The following is a 5,000-nucleotide window of genomic DNA, read 5'->3' as shown; positions in this document are numbered from 1 at the left end:
CATCTATGCGCATCTGACAACACTACGTCCGCACCACAAAACATACCGCCATCTGTAGGTCTCCCGCAACATGACCTCCTGCAACGACGCTACCGCCATCTATGAGACGCCAAGCCGACTAAGACAGCGATGGCGCCACAGTGGCCGCCTTTCGACGCCACCCACAAAGGCTGCAGCCTCTGTCGACCATAGCACCCAATCTCCAGTGGCTCTGCCGCACGAAGCCGTGGACCGGCAATGACGCCACCCGCACCCGTTCGTGCACCACCCCAACCGCCAAACTCGCACCTCCAGCGGATGAACGGCGGACGTTTCCCGCACTCGTAAAGTGCAATCCACCCCTATAACTTGCGTTTCATGAAGAGTTATTTCCAATATGCGACATTCCCGCTGTCCGTATACATGAGCCGCGACCTGTACCACTTACGAGCGAGAGACGCGATCGCGTTGCTCACTGTACGGCGTCCGATACCGAGCCATCAGCATGTCGGTCCCCATGCGCGTTGCACTCGCACTCGCAGTCGCAAAAACGTGGGGCAAATATATTACGCGGAAGAGTTATAACAGACCGAGCCCCACTGCATGGGGGGAGTCTTTGTCACTAATGTACACAGATGGAACATTTTGGACTGGAACCAGATTACCCGTACACACGGCGCTGATTAGTAATCAATGCAGAGCCATCAAACTACAGCAAATATACACAACTGTCCGTATACATGCTGAAAGAGTCTGCCCAAAATGGGAACCACACGTCAGCCAGACACTCTGATCACGCACCACTCTCTGCTTCTAACAGGCGCACATACAATATGTAAGCACCAGCATGGAACAACATCCAGTGCATCTTCTCCGCCACATTACACAATCCACACTATCACAACCAGACATCTCTCTTCATTCACTCCTCACTCCGTTGTTGTTGTTGAGAGAGATCTCTCTCTTTTCCTCCTCCCTCCCGTTTGTTGTTGTTGAGAGAGAAATAGTACCTCCTGTCACAGCGCACAAACAATGACATGAGTCAAAGACACAGGTCTCACACAAGCATAGAATTGGAGCGCCGCCTCTAATAAGCCAAAGGTGCATCCTGACGTGACAAATCTGATCATGTCACAAGCATTCACTTACTATAATCACTATCAACGAACCTGCCGCCCCCGCCCCCCCCCCCCCCTACACCTTTCCGTACAACAACGTGTAACCTAACCTAACCTAACCTAACCTATGTTGTACCTTAACCTAACCTATGTTGTACCTTAACCTAACCTATGTTGTACCTTAACCTAACCTATGTTGTACCTTAACCTAACCTATGTTGTACCTTAACCTAACCTATGTTGTACCTTAACCTAACCTATGTTGTACCTTAACCTAACCCATGTTGTACCTTAACCTAACCCATGTTGTACCTTAACCTAACCCATGTTGTACCTTAACCTAACCCATGTTGTACCTTAACCTAACCCATGTTGTACCTTAACCTAACCCATGTTGTACCTTAACCTAACCCATGTTGTGCCTCAACCTAACCCATGTTGTGCCTCAACCTAACCCATGTTGTGCCTCAACCTAACCCATGTTGTGCCCCAACCTAACCCATGTTGTGCCTCAACCTAACCCATGTTGTGCCTTAACCTAACCCATGTTGTGCCTTAACCTAACCCATGTTGTGCCTTAACCTAACCCATGTTGTGCCTTAACCTAACCCATGTTGTGCCTTAACCTAACCCATGTTGTGCCTTAACCTAACCCATGTTGTGCCTTAACCTAACCCATGTTGTGCCTTAACCTAACCCATGTTGTCGCCTTAACGTAACCCACGTTGTCGCCTAAACCTGCTCTGTAATTGTTATACGACTCGTTCAATTACTGTAGTGTTGCCCACCCGCAACCCTCGCAATATAGTTCGCTACTCGCACTGCCCGCACCCCTGTGTATCGCTTCATGTTAAACACCTTGCAAGTCTTGCTCACTTTCCACATGCTCCTGCTGTACACTGTAATGTGGATGGCAGCAGGACGTACATGCCGCCCCTCCCCACGTCCCCACCTTGCCCCCTGCCTTCGCAAGCTGGTTGGTGAGAAGTTTGCATGTTCAATGCCCTTCGCATGCGACGTACTCAGGCTACGTTGTGGTGCGGCCTGTGTCAACTGTCCGCTGATGTCGTACGCGTGAACCACAATCTGTACTGCACATTCGTCCTTATGTACTGAATGATACATCGTGGCACATGTGTGACCGCACAACGACTGCGCCCAAAAACGGCGGACCATACAGTGCAAATATTGTGCACGCAGCTACGTGTCGTCTCCCTATGAGAGCTGGATTGCAGTGTGGTACGCCATAGAGACGTGTGGGAGGAACGGACGCCGTGGATGGCGATCAGCATGAGCTGTCTGTTGATGTATTCGGACCTAGTCGTCTCTCCTCACACACCGTGATGGCATGGTGCACCGCGTTCCATATCTGCGACATGCTACAGAGGCCGGTTGACAGTCGTTCGAGCAATGGACATCGCATACGTACGGGGGCCACCTTCCACGTATTGTCTAGGCGTGCACATTTTGTTGCGTGTATGTGGGCAGACGTAGTGTGGCGTGACACCTGACACAGGCATGCAATAATCGTTGAAGTTGCAAATGGCGATGGACGCCTGCGTTTTCTGGTGAAGTTACGCAAATGAACAAATGGTAACCTGTTGTGGTGCGGTTGTTCTCGCTAGGGGTGAATCGGTGATGGCGACGATAGGTTGAGGTACTAACCGGTTGTTCCAGCGATACCCACCATGCCGACGAAACTGAACGGCATCTGGGTGTGAAGCGATACGCGGCGGTGGCTGGGTGGGACCGTCCCCGGCCGGTGAGGGGGCGCCTCCCGGCGTGCTGGCCGCGCGGTGCGTGGGCGCACGCGCTACAGCCGGCTGGTGGGGGCGGCCAGTGGCAGGCGCGCCGGCCGACGGACGCGGCAGGCGTCGCAGCTGCGCGCCGGCGCACCCTGCGCGCGGCGCCGTGCGGCCAAAGTAGGTCCTCGCGGGCCCGGTGCGAAGCGCGGTGGACATCTTCAGTGTGCTGGTCCGATTGAGGACTGTGTGCGTTGAGGATGCGCCGCCGCCCGGCGCTCGGCGCCGCGACGCCGTCTGCTGCTCGGTCGCCCCAGCGGTTCTCGCTGGTGGTTTGTATCGCAGCTGTGCGGATGTGTTGGCGCGTGCGCTGTGCTGGGAGAGTTCGCTTCGGCACCCAAGTGGGGCTTTTGTCCTTCTGTGGCGCTGGCGTTGGAGCTGCCGGTCACCGTAGGTGGCGCGTGTTGTCTCCCGCCGGCAATGCCACGACAGCACGCTCCCGGGCCTCTGTCGGCAGCGGCAAGCTCAGTTGGGAGCACGGGTGGTCGCACCGAAAGCGTCTACTCGCCTAACTCCGGGCGATTGCGCCTCTCTCGAACCCGACCAAGTACTTGGGACGGCGCTGCGCGCCGCCGGGACCTGAGAGGGTTTCGAGGTGTATTGTGCAGGGGAGCTCAGCCTCCTCCTGTTTGCAGAATGATTGAGCGGACGCTTGCGTGTTCGCGCGGGCCCCCGGGACACACTCCCGGGCGGCCGGCTGCTCAGCTCTAGTTGACGCAGCTCCCTGGTTGATCCTGCCAGTAGTCATATGCTTGTCTCAAAGATTAAGCCATGCATGTCTCAGTACAAGCCGCATTAAGGTGAAACCGCGAATGGCTCATTAAATCAGTTATGGTTCCTTAGATCGTACCCACGTTACTTGGATAACTGTGGTAATTCTAGAGCTAATACATGCAAACAGAGTCCCGACCAGAGATGGAAGGGACGCTTTTATTAGATCAAAACCAATCGGTCGGCTCGTCCGGTCCGTTTGCCTTGGTGACTCTGAATAACTTTGGGCTGATCGCACGGTCCTCGTACCGGCGACGCATCTTTCAAATGTCTGCCTTATCAACTGTCGATGGTAGGTTCTGCGCCTACCATGGTTGTAACGGGTAACGGGGAATCAGGGTTCGATTCCGGAGAGGGAGCCTGAGAAACGGCTACCACATCCAAGGAAGGCAGCAGGCGCGCAAATTACCCACTCCCGGCACGGGGAGGTAGTGACGAAAAATAACGATACGGGACTCATCCGAGGCCCCGTAATCGGAATGAGTACACTTTAAATCCTTTAACGAGTATCTATTGGAGGGCAAGTCTGGTGCCAGCAGCCGCGGTAATTCCAGCTCCAATAGCGTATATTAAAGTTGTTGCGGTTAAAAAGCTCGTAGTTGGATTTGTGTCCCACGCTGTTGGTTCACCGCCCGTCGGTGTTTAACTGGCATGTATCGTGGGACGTCCTGCCGGTGGGGCGAGCTGAAGGCGTGCGACCGCCTCGTGCGTGCTCGTGCGTCCCGAGGCGGACCCCGTTGAAATCCTACCAGGGTGCTCTTTATTGAGTGTCTCGGTGGGCCGGCACGTTTACTTTGAACAAATTAGAGTGCTTAAAGCAGGCAAGCCCGCCTGAATACTGTGTGCATGGAATAATGGAATAGGACCTCGGTTCTATTTTGTTGGTTTTCGGAACCCGAGGTAATGATTAATAGGGACAGGCGGGGGCATTCGTATTGCGACGTTAGAGGTGAAATTCTTGGATCGTCGCAAGACGAACAGAAGCGAAAGCATTTGCCAAGTATGTTTTCATTAATCAAGAACGAAAGTTAGAGGTTCGAAGGCGATCAGATACCGCCCTAGTTCTAACCATAAACGATGCCAGCCAGCGATCCGCCGCAGTTCCTCCGATGACTCGGCGGGCAGCCTCCGGGAAACCAAAGCTTTTGGGTTCCGGGGGAAGTATGGTTGCAAAGCTGAAACTTAAAGGAATTGACGGAAGGGCACCACCAGGAGTGGAGCCTGCGGCTTAATTTGACTCAACACGGGAAACCTCACCAGGCCCGGACACCGGAAGGATTGACAGATTGATAGCTCTTTCTTGATTCGGTGGGTGGTGGTGCATGGCCGT

At 54.1% G+C, this 5,000-nt stretch overlaps 1 non-coding gene across 1 annotated transcript in view; it reads left to right on the top strand.

Annotated features, from left to right (window-relative positions):
* Nucleotides 1-3,620: 3,620 nt before the first annotated feature.
* Nucleotides 3,621-5,000, top strand: part of LOC124727562 — a 1,909-nt gene continuing 529 nt past the window's right edge. Inside the window, exon 1 of the ribosomal RNA XR_007007178.1 lies at nt 3,621-5,000. This exon is cut by the window's right edge and continues 529 nt beyond it. This is a non-coding gene — a ribosomal RNA (small subunit ribosomal RNA).

This window comes from Schistocerca piceifrons, unplaced genomic scaffold (assembly GCF_021461385.2).
Source record: "Schistocerca piceifrons isolate TAMUIC-IGC-003096 unplaced genomic scaffold, iqSchPice1.1 HiC_scaffold_1115, whole genome shotgun sequence".
Taxonomy (NCBI): Eukaryota; Metazoa; Arthropoda; class Insecta; order Orthoptera; family Acrididae; genus Schistocerca; species Schistocerca piceifrons.
This window is presented reverse-complemented; position numbering and strand designations above follow the sequence as displayed.